Source organism: Centropristis striata, chromosome 11 (assembly GCF_030273125.1).
Source record: "Centropristis striata isolate RG_2023a ecotype Rhode Island chromosome 11, C.striata_1.0, whole genome shotgun sequence".
Lineage (NCBI taxonomy): Eukaryota > Metazoa > Chordata > Actinopteri > Perciformes > Serranidae > Centropristis > Centropristis striata.
Window position 1 is genome coordinate 3387073 of NC_081527.1, and position 17364 is coordinate 3404436.

Here is a 17364-nt window from a genome sequence, read left to right on the forward strand (position 1 = left end):
ACCACAACACGTCATCATTGATATTTGTGAATACTGATCAGCGTGATGAATGACATGAATTGATGAGATTTGATGGTGAGAAAAGGCAGAAAACAGTCAGTCAGCATGTGTGCAGTTGGTGGACGGTCCCTTGTTTCTGATGATCATCAGCAGAACGATTCCACAGCAGAACACCAGACTCTTCACTATCAGCACTGTGTACAGCAGGCAGAGCAGCTTCACCCTGCACTGAGACTGGAAGGACCCTGACACACACACACACACACACACACACACACACAGAGTCACACAGTGTGTAAATGTCATCAGAACATCATCAGATTTTCATCAGTATAACTTGGACTTTTCCAGACGGGACAAGCAGCTTTACATGAAGACAGGGGTCGGCTACACTTTGAATGAAAGCTCAAAGGTCCTTATTGAAGAAAACAAGTCAGGGCCCCAGCCAGCTTTTGAGCTATACGGAGCCAGGACAGAGACTTTAAATGTTGGCATTGAAAAGCAAAGTGAAAAAGGAAAGATTGTGATTGAAGGAGAGGCAGCAGGTGATCTTACAGTCAGCTTGCTGCAGAGCTTGCAGGTCTGCTGGCTCTCTCTCTGGAGGACAGGAGGCTGCTGGAGCTGGAACCTCTGAAACAGAAAAGGAGTGAAATGTTTGGAGTTGCAGTGAGAAATGTCAGTCCTCTGCTCCTCTGCTCTCTTTGACAGCGTCTCCACATGAAGCTGAATCACTGCTGAACACAGTCAGCGAGCCTTCATTACCTTGTTCTGTTGGGGCCTCCACTTGGCCCCCCTCGTGCTGGACGTAGCAGCGGTATTTATACGTGCTGCTCTCTTGCTGACGGAGCAGCAAGATGGCGGCGGTGCGTCCCGACTCTCTGAACTCCAGCTGCTCTCCCTCAGCAGGGGGCAGCTCCTCCAGAGGACCGTTCTCCTTTCGTCTTTTCCAGGAGAAGCGGACCAGAGGAGGAAACATGGCTGAGGCCAGACACAGCAGGGAGCTCTTCCCCTCCAGGTGGGCTCTGGGTGCTGCTGGGTACACGCTCACCACGGGCTTCACTACCTGCTCACCTGAAGTTTGACAGCAGCAACAAGCAGCACAGACACACATTGACACAGTCAACAGCAGCTTACAGCACTGCACTGCATTCAGTGTGATCCTGGAAACTACATGGACTCTGATCACTAAACTACTCATCAATACAGCACAAAGTTCACTACATATACTGTATTCACCTTCATATGAAACACACTCAGCATCTAATGTCAGCATGGATTATATGGGGACACAAGATCACATCTTTCATTTCACATTATTTATCATTCATTTTTCTTACCTATAGAAATTCATTTCATATAATGATGACTTGTACCTTCAAACAATGGAAATGTATTTTTATATATGACACATTTTGAATAAAGCACATATTTACCTTCATGTCAAATATTATTTTCATGTTAGGGAACACAATATATTGAATGTTGACGCTCCAGTCCAGTGTCTACTTATTGAGAGGCGAGGCTCCCAGTTACTGCTTTTTGTTAGTGTCCTTGAAGGAGCCACAGGATGGCGGCTTTGCTTTAACTCTGTGTTCATTCACTCACATTGACATTACTGATGTTACTGACTGACACACTCCACATTTGGACTGATTTCTTTACTTTATCACAATAAATCTCCTTTAATTTATCATCATTCTTTGTGTCCATTCCCGTTTTTGTCATGGCCCAGGAGTCTGGTTATGACTAAATGGGGGCTCGTCTGGGATATTAACCACATATTTACCACAATAAACCTTTTACAATTCATATAGGAACAAATCAAGACATTAATCATTTTATGACTTTTTCCATTGCAATTTTAACTTCCTGCAAAAATGTTGCATTCTGTCAAATGGGAATAAAAATGTCCACTTAATAAAATAAATGAAGTAAATATGATATTATAATATCATGATAATGTAATATATTATAATATCATAGTATAATTTAATATAAAGTTTGCATGATGTGTAAAACATAATTAAAAATACATTTTCATCAAATTCCAAAATCACTTTTTCTGTATATCCATTTGAACATTAAATATATTATCTCTGTCCAGTTTTTGATTGAATATATTTCAGAAAGGATCTGAAAATTATCTCATTCCTTTTTTTTTCAACTTAGAAAATGTCCACATTTTTCAGTGTCAGGTTTAAAATATATTTTAATATAATATAATATATTATAATAACATAATATAAAATAATGTAATATAGCATAATGTAATATAAAACAATATAATATAATATAATAAAAAGACGGTCTTGATCCTTTAGGACTAAGTTAAATATTATATTATTGTGAAAGTGTAAAACAGTTTTTCTTCATCATTTTCTACACACATGATTATAACTTACATATTTAATCAAATGCAATTGTCGTTTTAATGATTTCAATAATTTTGTCTTTTTAAACTATGAATTCTTACCATTTCTATCTGTTATATATCTTATTGTATTTGGCACAAACTCTTTTCTTGCAATTTTAACTTCTTGCGCCAAAGTTTGATTCTGTCAAATGTGAATAAAAACTGCCACATAATACAATATAATCTAAAATTAAATAAAATATATAATATGACGTAATATATTTTGATGTTATATGATATTTTATATGTGAAAATATAATATAATCAAATATAATCAAATATAATATAATATAATATAATATAATAATAGAAGGTTGGGGCAGATTACTCTGAAATGGATTCAGCTGCTGAACAGAAATTTCACGGCAGTTTTTGTCATTATAGTAACTTGATCCACAGGATTACAAAAATATGTAATCAGATTACTTTTTAATTGCACTTCATACTATAAAATGGAAACTTTGATACCCAAATAAAATTACATTTCTGGATCTTCCAAATTGAATAAAAACACTATTGAACATGAAAAAAGGACCCTGAGTTAAAAAAAGAAAATAAAAATGAAATGACCATATAAATAACATATGACAGAATTAAACGTGAGCTCATATAATATAATACAGCAACTAAATTTGTGTTAAAATTATTTACAAGTTTCCCGCTGTATACTTTACTCTATATGCTAAATAAACACTTCAAAATATTAATTAATAATAATAATAATAATACATAAAAAGAAACATAATATTGATCTATCCTTTCCTAAAAGTTTTATAGGTTATTATATGTAATTTATAATTATTTTGTGTTCTCACACAAACAGAAAAGTGTGTGCCTTTAGATCATCATCCTGTATCACATATAGAAATGACTCATTAGTCTCCATACGTTCTATTTAATCGACATATCATATTTAGTATGATAAATATATCTTTAGGACATGTCTATCATCATATAAAACACAATTGTAGTGATAGTTATAGTGAGTTGTTTAATTAAAACAGCGCTGCTGAATTACTGAGAGGATCAAATACTGTATATTTGTAACATTTCCAATATCAAACTTTTTCTATATGAATCAGTTTCATCTCCTGCAGAAATAAAGAATAACTTGAGTTGTGCCGTGAGATTTAAACATATTTTCAGGAATTATGAAGCTTTTTTTATGTAACAATAGCTGCATGGCTGCAAGAATTTTCTACTAATAATGAAAAAAGTCACAAGCAGCAGAAACTCATTAAAACACATTTTCAATAAAACAGCTGAAGGAAAAAGAAAGTTTATTCTTACCTACAAACAGTTTAGTTCCAGAGCCAAAGATGCCGTACCATTCGTCCTCTCCGCCTCCCACAGTGAGAAAGCCTGATACAAAAACCTGTCTGCTGCTGAATGTGTCAGCTGAGGTGAACCAGTCCACATTATGAAGCAGTATCATATTTCAGCTCCATGATGTGTTTCTCTAATGTTCATATTAACATGACTGTCTCTTCTTTTATGTCCTTTTTAGACACATTAGCAGAGTGTCTCCGTGGATCGTTGGTTCAGACGTTCATGTTCCTCAGAGGATGAACCCTACTGACTTTGGTCAGTTTTTATCAAACACCATCATCAGCTCACGTCTTTAAATTGTCCATTACTTTGATTTATGACGTGTGTGCGTCCAATGACAGGACGCTGGGCCACACAGCCAGTGTGTGTTGCTCTGTAGTCTTGTTTAGATTTGAAGGAGAAAGAGTTGTGATCCTCCTACTTTTTAAATCAGGTCAACACATGAGACCAGAGTTACCAACTTATCACCGCAATAAAACACTTTGGACTTCTACGACGCCGTCACTACACCCATAGAGGCTCCCGTCCCATCTCTCTGGGACTACAGCTGCTGCACTTCCTCATTCTGTCACCACAACAACTCACCACGTCATCAGGAGAACCACCACGTGAATGCCTTCAACCTTCGCCCAGTACCCACTTCCTCCATGCAAACTTCAAAACAAAAGCCTCTGAAAAAAGCCCTGTTCAACACAAGATCCCTCAACAATAAAAGCCTCATCTTAAATGAATTCATCACTGACAAACAACTAGACTTCCTCTGTCTGACTGAAACCTGGCAAAAACCCATGGAATATTTCACACTAAACCAAACCTTCCCTGCTGGATATTCATACATGGACATCCCTCGCTCTAAGGGCCGAGGAGGAGGAAAACACCACCAAGACCTCAACCCTCGGCCACTCTCCATCATTGCTGCACCATCTTTTGAACATCTGGCATTTAAACTCCCCGCTCCAAAACCTCATCATTGCTATTATCTGCCGTCCACCCAAACCCAACCCAACCTTTCTGTCAGATTTTTAGAATTCTTCACACAAATGTCTTCAGTCTCCCCATCTGTCCTCCTCCTAGGAGACTTTAACATCCACACTGACTCTCCTGACTGTAAAAGCACAACAGACTTTTTTTTTCTTTAGATTAGATTAGATTGAACTTTATTGTCACTGAACAAAGTAACAGCTACTTGGACAACAAAATGCAAAATATAGGCCACCTACAGTAATGCCAATAAATTAGAATAGGAGTATGAGTTGTTACTGTTTTGCTCGCCACTATTCACTATATATCAATTTATTGTTGTTGTTTTCTCACCTGGTTCTTCCTGCGTGCTCTCCCTTTCCCTTTCTCCTTCTCTATCTTTCTCTCTTTCCCTTGGCACTGACAATCATACACAAATACATTGTAGCAGACCATTTCCTACATAAGTAATTTGATACAACATACAGATAGCTGGTTTATATTATCTGTTACTTTAGCTTAACACGCTTCAGAAGAAGAAAAAACAAGACAGAGATCATTATGAACTGTCCCTAGTCTCTCACCTGAATCTGTCTTTTTTCTTTTAAAGAACTGTCGTATGTCCATTGGTCACTGGCAGACCACACACACACACACACACACACACAAACACACACACAGAGAGAGAGAGAGACCGGACAGTAAAAGCTTGTTAAATTAAATAATCTGTGCTAACTCAAAAAATTAAAAAAGTTAATACACCACATATTTTCTGAGTCATTAGTACAAATTTGTAATTTTAAGTTAACAGTACTCGACCGCTTTCATTTATTTTAGTCACTGTACTCAAATAGTTTGACAGTAAACTTGATGACGTCACGTCACGTGCGCGCGTCCTTCTTCTCCAAGCCTGTCGGAAAGTCCGCCATTACCGCTACTCGCGTCGTCAAGAAAAGCCGAGAACGAAGCAACTTTCTCAGCAGGAGTCGCTAACAGTGAACGCCGTGCTGACCGCCCTCACCGCCCTGACCTCCGTTATTTTCATATTCGCTTTGGGAGCACTAATTTGGTAAGTTAAGAGTTGTTTAAGCGCCATATTTTAACGGTGTGCATTCGGGCTGTCTGCAGTTATTTGTATCTGTCCGTTAAATGTGATTTGGCTAGCTTAATTTGTAAATGCCTCACTTAACTGTTAGCTAGATTACATGTAAAGAGGGATTAGAAAGTGGACTTGTGGGATTTTTATGTCAAAGTGGAAATTTTGTCTTGTGTAGAAAGTTGTCTGGTAAATTTCATAAAGTTGATTTTACCACACAATGTCGACTGGAACTGCATGTTTCATCGGCATGCATGTCCGGGCATGTCTCGGCTTAACGGTAACTGAATGTTAATGTTTTGTATGGAGGGTTTAACTTTAAAGTTAAGGTCACATCAGTTTCAATTTTACGTTTTACTGGACCATTTCTGTTTTTTTGTAACGCACGTAAACTGGCTTGTAATCAGTGTGGAAAAATAACCGCAGTCCAGCGGTCAAGTGTTCCCAGTCTTTGCATGGTTAAGGTCATTCCGACTGTCAAACAGAAATAAGATTTTATTGAAAACAAATAATAATAAAGAAAAAATAGATAATATCTCTCTTCTTAACCTGAGAGTGTAGAAATACCCTTTTATGTCTTGATTTAGAGATATAAGAACTGTTTACATTTTCCATTTGTCACAATATCTATAGATTAGCAAGAACTTAAGTCTGAGTAAAGTGAAATATGTTCATAAACCATTTTTTTTATAAGTTTGGGATTAAGACATTTCACACTGTGTGAGGTTAATACATTAATCAATGTAATACTTCAAAGATATTGTACATAATGCTTTTGTTGAAAGTGTATTATCTTGCTTAAAATGTCATTCTTTTTTCTCTGAAGGCTGAAGCAACAGGCCGACATACAGAGTCTTCAACCTGGTATGTTATTGGCAAACATTAAGCTTTTTTCGATATTTGTTTTGCATAGTTGCTGAAATGTAAATTAATGCACCACAATCAAATTAATCTAAAACCTGTTTCACAAGTGTTTTCAATTGATGAGAATATTGTTTTCAATTGATGAGAATATTGTTTAATTTTACCATGGCTTGGCCTACGGCGCAAAGAGGTCATAAATGATGACCTACCTGTTGGAGAGATCCTGGAACGCTGGCCTGCTCTTAAAATAGAGTCACAGGTAAACAATATTTTTTTAAGTAAATCTATCTAGGCACATGTATTCAATTTTATTCTTCAGACTGACTTTGTCAGTGATAAGCTGAAAATATCCATTCAGGTTTGCAGTGAATACCATTGAGTGTGATTTGGTAGTGTAGTGGTATGGATGTTTTCCCCCAAACTTGAAACAGTTCAAGGTCAATGTTTGGCAGTACTGGGCAGTATTCAGGAATGCTTTGTTGCTGTTTATATCTCCTTACAGGGCCACATATACATTACAATCTGACTTAAACATTCATGTACTTTGTACAGGTCTGTGCCGAGTTTCACAGGATTGCAAACATCAACCTGAAGAACCAGTTCTATGCTGAGTTGGACCGACATGCCCCCCGTCTTCAGAGCTTGTTCAGAAAGAGAGCTGCACGCACAGGGAAAGTAGCTGACACTCTGGGTCAGCTCTTTGATGCTTATGACCACCAGGTCAATTGCTTCAGATTGTTGGTGCTTAAAAGTTGTACTATGTCGGTGTATGTGTTTGTGTAGATATATAATAATTCATATCTGTTTAGTTACTGTTATTCTGTTTTGTTCTTACACGCAAGGAACAAGTTGATGTTCACATCAAACGGGCTGCTGTCCTTCGTGCCCTCCCAGCTTATCTTCATGAAGATGACTCTACATTTCTGAAGTTTTGGGATGTAAGTACAATTAAGCATTTGCTCTGCAACAATACAATGCAATTACTGGTATTTATTTTTATTTTGTTACATTGTTTAAGTTGCTGCAATGCAGGAAGAAAAAAAAGAATTAATAAATGAAATAAAAAAATACATATATTTGCTTATGTTTCAACCTATATCACTAGATATGGACCTTGTCTGTGAGAATTTTTTCAGCAAATGTTTCTTCTCTTCTGCTGACCAGATTGCATTCAGGTTCTTGTTGCAGGCAATAAGTAATTCCATAAGTAGTATAGATAATGTAAGGTATACAATGGATGCAAATCATAAAAAAAGGCATATACCACATATAGCATCTTTAATATTGTGCGAAGTGCTGAGTAAATTCCAACTATATTTAATTAATTTCAAGTGCTGAGCATGATTTATTCCTTTGGATACCTTTGAAATGCAGCTCTTTAGCTTAAAAAATAAAAATAAATGTGTAAGTCTGAATTTTTCATTCCATTTAAAAAATTTTAGAATCTCTATTTATTACTATTTTTTAAATTTTTTTCTTGCAACAATGACAATGGAAAATATTTAGTCAATTGAAGATCAAATTTTTTGTTTATAACATGGTAAAATGAACAAATTTCAGGCTGGGAGAAAAAACATTCTGTTCTACATTTTACATAAATAATTTTATATAAATCTGTTCCACATTTTATATTGACTGTGACCTGCGACTGACCTGAGAAACCATTTGCATTTATGTATTGTGATGATTGTTTTGGATGGTTCTATCTGACTGTTTTCTGTCTTCATTACTGATGAATTGCCTGCAAACAGCTTTGGGAGATAGCTCAGGTTATCTCACATAACAGTTCTCTGTTGTTGTCTTCAGATGGCGAAGTCTGATGAACCAATCACTGAAGATCTACCAGTAGGGATCCTGTTGATCAGTGCAGATTCAACAGATGCAACATTCTTCTGCCCAGAGAAGACTGCAATTGTACTTGAGGGTAACATAGTTATGGAATTTTCCAAAATGGCTGAGGCATTTGTCACACTTTTTGCACTTTTTTATGCCTTGCATCTAAGTTACCCAAACGGCATGTCAAACACGTTTGACTTCATCCAGAAAGTACTTATGGGCCTGGATGATGGGAAGTTGAGGCCTCGGGTGCTGACCCTTAAAAATGACTTGCTGATTGTGGAGGGATCCTAATATGTAAACAAAGTTCACAACATTGCTCAGGCCCGGTTTTAGTTGTGTTATTGAATGTACTATGTACATTTAGGTTGTAACATTTGTACACAAAGTTTTATGGAAATGTCTAAAAGTGTCTGAATAATGTGTAATGTGTGATAGAGGATTTCATTCATATTGTCACAAAGTGATTGTTTTTTGGGTTTTTTTAAAGGCAGTTTTTTAAGTTTTGGAAGATGTAATGGATACATTTTGGATGCCAAAGTTGGATAACGTTTATGGAAGTGTTTGAAGTAATTAGGGTTCAGCAAAAATAATAAGAGTTGAGCATGGAAAATAAAAAGGTTTTTTTTCCATATAAAACACATAAAAAAACAGGTCATAGGACAAACATTGTTTTGAGGTTCTGGACTGTGTTTTAAATAATGCTTGCATTTTTAATGTTACCGTTTGGCAGCTGTTTTTGATAAGTCCTTATGTAACAAAGTGATTAGGAGTCCTCAAGTCTTCTTGCAAGGCCCTTGTACTGTTTTTGGAATGTATTCCTCCATTTGCGACACTGTTTAATTGTGGTTACTCAATAAATTTGGTCTGGCATTTCAAATGTTATATATTTTTTTCTATTCAAAACATATGTATTTGGGGCTTTTTAGTTAAAGCTACTTAAAACATTTTTTGAAACTGATTACATAAAATGTTTCAAGGTAAACTAACTTGCAGTTTTGCTTTTAAATTAAGTAATGTTTTTAATTATATAGGAGTTTTTGTGCATTGTTAATTTAAATTAAAACAGTTAAGTACATATTAAGTGAATAATTTCTTACAGACAACTTACATTTTTTATGTTAAAGGTAATAAAAGTATTTAAGGAAGCCATACTTAATTCTATTCTTACTGTGAAAACAAAATACCAAGTAAAAAGTACTTAAACAAGAATGTTTGTGTAACTTAAAAAATGTAGTTAGTGCCACTTAAAATAATTTAGTTAAAGCTACTTAATTTAAAATGTCAATATAACACACAAAGTTGAGTAAGTGAAACTAGAAAATTTCGATGTAATCAGTTTCACCAATTTTTTTGAGTTATATGAACTTGTCGGGTTTTACAGTGTAGGAGTTATCTTTCACACATCTCATACCTTTGTGTTATAAATAGCCTATATATAGACCTACTGTGTGTGTGTGTGTGTGTGTGTGTGTGTGTGTGTGTGTGTGTGTGTGTGTGTGTGTGTAGTATATACTACTACCTCTGCATGAATGTAATGTGATTATTATTGTTGCAAAGTCTGGTTCAGGTTAAATCCTCTGTAAAACTTGAATAAATACAGCAAAGAAAAACATTTAACTATTTTTTATTGTCTACTTTGACAGTAAGACACAACTGAAAAATATCAAATATAAACTAGGAATAAATAACAATTAATTTAAAAAGCCACAGTGAGTGTTTTCACACATACTGGTATTATACAGTGATTATGTCGTTTGTTTTCACTCTGGTCCAAATGCCCTGACAGGGAGTCATGTTTCCATGACGACGGACCAGAAAAAGACGCGCGTGACGTCAAATTATGTCTCTAAAGTAACGATAAACTTTAACAACAGAGACACAAGTACGCACTTCACAGGTACACAGTTAATTTCTCGCACTGCTCCTTTTGTTTAATAAACGGACCGCTCCAGTTTGACTGTAGCTGCGCTAATGGCGCTAACGAAGCTAACCGGGCTAACTAACTGGAAAACGGTGCCTGGACTCGAGTACTCTCCGATATGGTATCTGAATGTGAACAACTCCAGGTAAAAGGAAAGAAGTATGAGACAGAGCTGGAGCAACTTACTTAGTTGATTCCCAACACGACAACTAAAGGATTCTCACTCTGCGTGTGTCGCTGGATGCCGGTCGGCCAGCGGAGCGGTGCAGAGGGAGCGGCTGAGAGGAGGATGATACCATTTGCTAAGCGGGGGTGTTTTCATTTTCATCCTTAACATTTAAACCACAAACTACGGAGTTTGTTTTGGACATTTAAGTTTGTCAAAGACGAACAAAAATTTTAGGATAACATTTGTTAATCCAAGTTTTAGGGGTGAAGAGCCCATGATTATTATTATTATTATCATTATAATAATAATAATTATTACTATTATTATTATTATTATATTATTATCCTCCTACTTTTTAAATCAGGTCAACATATGAGACCAGAGTTACTGTTCACACAAACAAACAGTGAACAACTCAAACTACACTTTAGGACAAATATTGTAAACACTCAAATATTTCTGTTGACCTGAAGGTCAAAAATATAAAGCCAGAATGAACCTTATTGCTTGAAAAGGTTTGTTGCCAAGTGAAATCTAAAAGTGATCTCAGTGTTTGGATGTATGTATATAGTCTTTGACATTAATATCATTATTCTTTGTTTTCAAACCTTCAAATATCTTGTATATTAATATTCTGTCACATACGCTCATGAGACATTTCTCTGTTGATTAGCAGTTAAAATGAGATCTTAAAACTTGTATAAATATAAGGATTCATCCTCTGGGGACCATCAACATCCACTGTAGATGTGATAGAAATCAGGCCAACAGTTCTCTTGTTCTGGATCAAAGTTTTGTTTGGATGTAAAGACGGAGCCAAAGGTCCCACTGCTCACAGAGAAAAACCTTCATTCAATCCAAATACATTTACCAAATCTCTGTTGAGGGGGAACTGTCACAAATCCTACAATTCACTTGTATCATTTACTGAAGTGAAATGATCTGCTCAAATCTGTTCCAACATGTGATGGAAGAAGCTTTTATTGTGAAGGAGCCACAGGAAGCAGGTCAGCATTGTGAGGAGGAACGGACTTTATTCCTGCAGCAGGTCAAAGCAGAGGATTTTAATCTTTATCAAAATGCTGAAGCTTGTTTTTGTTTCATCATGTTTTTAATGACAAACTGCTTTTCAAACAAGACTTCTTGATGTTTTTGACTCAGTTTATTTGTAATATTCATTTGACTCTTTTCTCTTTCACTTCTTTTATCTTTGTGTCTCTGTGTTGCTAGTTTGTCCTCACTGTGTGGAACAACAATAAACCTGCTGGAATATCTGATAAAAATATGAATAAATATCATATCAAATAAATCCTGACAGCAGTAAAGAAAATAAATCCCTCAGTTCAGTGTGTTTTTGACTCTGGCTGAGATGGAGGTGAAATATGTGAACCTGGGCTGTGGTTTACTGCTCTCTTCCTGTCACAGACACTGTTTGACATCTGTTCATCTGGAGGTTTTTGTACAGGCTGCAGGGATATTTTATCACTGTGGAGAGGATCCTTTAAACAGCAGCAGTAGTAGGTGGCTGAATGATTTAGTTTAACGCTCTGGATCTGCAACTCCCAGCCGTTCTGTTTATACACAGATGAGAAATCATCTTTCTGAGGATGATTGTAACTTCTATCTATTTCACCATCACGCCTGTCAATATCAAGAATCAGTGTGAATGTTTCTGTGTCTCTCTTCTGGTACCAGAATACATAATCGCTATTACACTGTTCAGTGTCTCGACAGCTGAAGGAGACTCTTTCACCAACTCTCCTGGTCCATGTTAAATCCTCCTGAAGCAGCTGTGTTGCCATGGCAGCCAGCGCTGTGTGGAGACAGACAGGTAGATGAAGGTGAGTGTGACAGTGTTTGTTAAAGGTGGAGTTTGTTGGCTCCTGATTGGCTGGAAACACTCACCTGAGCACAGACAGCACAGAGCAGCAGCTGGGAGGAAAAGCATTTTGTGCAGCGGTGTTTCCTCTGGTGAACCTGGGGAGAAGTGGCGCTCTGATGCAGCTGAGGCCAAACAAGGAGGAGCTGCGAGATCAGACGAGGGCCACGTGGTTTCTAACAGGTCCTCAGACCTCCCATCAGCCCCTGTGGTGGAGAGATAAGGCTGCTTCAAAGCACCTCACTTTCCTGTGTCTTCACACTAATATTAAACAGAGTCTTCAGCTGTTTTAAAGTCTCTGCATTAGCTGCCTGTTTGCTTCACAATTGATTTTAAAGTCCTTTTGATTGTTTATAAAGCTCTTCATGTTTTATGTCCTATTTATTTCTCAGCAGCTCATTTTATGATGAAATACTTTGTGAACATTCTTTGTTAGTTTCCCTTTAAATGGAATAACACTGTGAGACAAATGTCAGTCTGTTCCTTTAAGACGTTGAGGGAACAGTCATGATACATTTCATATTATTTCCACAGATTTTTCTTCTATTACGTAGGGTATAATTCTGAACAGTTGGATCATTTTCAACGTGAAAACATGTTGCATCCATGTGTGACATCACATGTCTCTTTACGGTGTTAGAAAGGAGTCACAGCCATAAATAAGCTCTAACAACATGGCTGTGTGATACAAACTGAACTTTATCACAGACAGAGAGCGCCACCCTGTGGTTAGTCACAGGAAGTGCAGGTACCCACATGATGATGATGATGATGATGATGATGATGATGATGATCACACACACACACACACACAGACACACACACAGAGTTTTGAATGTAACTGAAATGTGTAAACTGGACAAAAAAGGTTTTTGAGTTCACTACATTATTATTATTACAACATATTCGAGATTTATTATATTTATTTGATTGAGAAAAGTTTCTTAATAAAAGTTACATAAAGGAATAGAGGTTGTCTCGTGCTTAATTTGAATTTGTCGACTGTTTTAACATTTAACATCAGCACAAGATCACAAACCAGACTCCATTCAGAAATCTCTTGTGTTGTGATTTCTTCACGCTGTACTAGCAGAGCATGGTCAACAGTATCAAATGCTTTTAATAAATCTACAAAGAGGGCGGCACAATCATTTCCTTTGTCCATGGCACATATAATATTGTTTGTAACAGATGTAATAGCAGTAAGTGTACTATGTTTTGATGTGAAACCAGATTGTAGGGGACTCAGCACATCATTTAGTGAGAGGAATGTTTGGAGCTGATTGTTGACCAGAGATTCTAGAACCTTAGTGAGACAGGGCAGTTTGGAAACTGGTGGATAGTTGTTGAGGTTTGATTTATCACCACTCTTATGTAGTGGGACAACATGTGCTGATTTCCATACCTGAGGGATAACAGCAGAAGAAATGGACAGATTAAACAGGTATGTCATTTGGTCTGCTATATGAGGAGCAGCAAGCTTTAAAAAATAAGGATCTATTTTATCCTCACCTGTTGATTTCTTGCAGTCTAAACCCTGAAGTGCTTTGATAACAGCATGAGACGTAAAAGGTTGCAGTGTAAACAGGGAGGTGTGGTTTGAACAGTGGTGGTTTGGAGACACATGTGGCAGCAGCTGACCAGTAAGACCAGGATATAATATATCAAAATGGTTTCCAGCAGCAACAAAATGTGCATTGAAAGCATCACAGATGTCAGCTGGTTTATCTATTATACAGTTATCTGATGTGATAGAAGGAGGAATAGATGCACATGATTTGTTTTTCTGTATATTAACTGCTCTCCAAAATGTTGATGGGTTTGTAAAAGAGCTGGAGATGAAGTCAATGTGATAATTAGCTTTAGCTTTTCTTAAGGCGGAAGTGCATTTGTTCCTTAGTTTTCTGAATGTGAGCCAGTGACCTGCCTCATCACTGAGCCTTGCTGTGGCCCACGCTTTGTCTCTTGCTTTGAACATCAGTGCTAGTTCAGTGGTGAACCAGGGGCTTGTTCTATTTTTAACTCTTTGTTTCTTATATGGTGCGTGTTTATTGATAAGTGACAGAAAGGAATTTGTAAAATAATCCAGAGCTGAATCTATATTTGGTATTTTATGCGTGTGGTGAATGTTACTTGCAACAAGGTGACAGAGAAAAGCCTCCTCGTTGAAGTGTTTGAAGTTTCTTTTGAGTATAATTTTGGAGCATGATTTTTCCATTTTTCCATTTCTGACACAGGCTACAGGGCAGTGGTCACTGATGCCAAGGGCAAAAACAGCAGAAACAGTGATTGTGTTTCTCCTGTTAGACGGAATGAAATCTATCAGTGAGGAGTTTTTGGGGTTCTTCAGGTTAGGTCTGGTTGGCTCTTTAATCAACTGTGTCAGATTTAGATGATCACATATGTCTTTTAAATGATCTGAGTCAGATGTCAAGCAGTTTAAATGAAAGTCACCCAGGACCAGCGTCTCTGATTTGTTGTACTGAGCGATGAGGTGGGCTAATGAATTGATTGCACTGGGGATGGCTGAGGGTGGTCTGTATGCACCAACAACATGGATGAAATGATTACTGGATAGGTTGATTTAAGAGCCATAAATTCAAAGGAATGAGGTATGCTGACATTCTGTAGTACAGTAACAGATAAACATGATTTGACGTATACAGCCACACCACCCCCTTTCCTTCCAGCTCTGTCTCTTCTGGATAGATTGTAGTTATGCAGGGAAACTTCTGAATCGTGTATGTTGTCTTTGAGCCAGGTTTCTGTTAGGACCAGGATGTCTGGCTCAGTCTGTGATAGTAGAATTTCCACTTGGTCTAATTTAAATTGATTGCACAGACTTCTCATATTCAGATGCATCAAACCAGGCCACGTCTTGATTTAAACAGCTGTGGGTTAAAGAACTCTTCCCTGGAGTCATCACAGAAGTTAGTTTTATATTTATATTTATTTTGGAAGGTTTTATAGTGATTAAATGTTTTGGCCTGTGAATTCTATTGTGAATAGACAGACAGTGTTTTTGATGAGCATTTGTAATAAGAACAGGGATCCTGAAGGCAGCAGCAGAGACAGAGAGTGGAGGACAGGGTGTGTTTTGGATCTCATCAATATATTTAAACATGTTGCTTTATTAAAACAAGACATTTGAATTCATGTGTTTGTGCTGTGGGGATTTATAACAGAGATGTTTCACTATTTTCTGACATTTCATTGATAAGATTAATAAAACTAGACATATTCTTTATGATGAGAAATGTATGATGGGATAACATAATAATGTCTGCAATGACTTTAATACATTTCTTTAATTATTTCACAAATTGTATTTTATTGTTTATTTATTTATATCACAATTGACTTGTGTGATGATTTATTTGGTATTTTATAATAGAGATAATAGAGAAGACTTTCCATAATACTGCTGATTTATAACAATAAATGTCCTCTGTGATCTATAATCTTTTTATAAAGTTTCATCATCTCTGAGATGTTTTTAGGCTTCATTAAGGGTTATAATAGTTGACTGACTGTTCCTTATCTCTATTATAAAATACCAAATCAATCATCACACAAATCAATTGTCACAAATATAAATAAAGCAACAATTTGTGAAATAATTAAAGAAATGTATTAAATTCATTGCAGACATTATTATGTTATTTCATCAAACATTTTCACAACATTACTTTGTTGGATATTACTTTATTTCATTATAAACTAAATAAAATGTCATAGCAGTGAGACTTTAATTTCTAAACTAAAACCAATTGAAGGAACCAAATATCTAATCTCATCATAAAGAATGTGTGTAATCTAATATTATTCATCTTATCAATGAAATTTCAGAAAATAGTAAAAAAAAAAAATCTCTGTTATAAATCCCCACAGCACAAACAGATGAATTCAAATGTCTTGTTTTAATAAACCAACACCTTTAAATATAAGTAAATATAAGATTAAGACCATATATGACAAAGAAACGCATTAAATATTCATATTTGAAAAGCCAGAAGTGTTTGGCATGTTTTGATGCGATATATTAACTCAAATGAAGAAAGATGTTTTGACTCATTAAAGTAGATTTGAATGATTCAACACAACATTAAAGTTTAAAGGTGGATTTTCACTGGAGTTGATTCCAGTCAAATCTCATTTATATTATCTTACCTATAAAATGTGAAAAATAATAAAACATTGCCTGTTATAATTTTCCACAGCCCAAACACATCAATTCAAACTTAATAAACCAAGAGTCTGTATATGTTTAAATATAAGTAAATATAAGTTTATGACCATATATGACCAATAAAAGCATGAACTCTTTAAATAGGAGAAGCTGGAACCAGCAGATATTTGACATTTGAGCTTGTAAAATGACTAAAATGATGATTTGATTGTAAAAACAGCTGCAACGAGTGGATTAATCTGCTAATTGTTGCAGCTCTATTCTCACACATCACACGAGGACTCTGAGGAAAGAAACACACTTTTCTCTGATTTACAGCAAATCTCAATGAAAGCTGGTCTTCTTCTTCTCCTTGTGGAAGACTTTTCCATCTGCCTGCTTCCTCCAGCTCAGTGTGACGTCGTCATTCAGCCCCTGGTCCTTCAGCTTCTGTTGGAGCTGACAAACATTATTACTCACACAGAGATTACATTCTGCTTTCTTCTTTACATTTCATCCTCTGGAAGCTCTTTTTCACACTTTTTTTCCTCACATGATAGTTTGTGACTTTCCCTGTTTCTACTTCTCATGTCACGTTGCTGTCCAAAGCATTGTAATGTTTATAACATATAGTTTGTGAATGATTTATTATTTTAAATGTCTCTTGATCTGTTTCCTCCTCAGACTGTTTCTTTTACTGCTTTAATGTGAATTCACTCTCTGAGG

At 36.2% G+C, this 17364-nt stretch overlaps 1 pseudogene; it reads right to left on the reverse strand.

Annotated features, from left to right (window-relative positions):
- Positions 1-96: 96 nt before the first annotated feature.
- LOC131980938 (immunoglobulin kappa light chain-like) lies at positions 97-12822 on the reverse strand (annotated as a pseudogene).
- Between the last annotated feature and the right edge of the window lie 4542 nt (positions 12823-17364).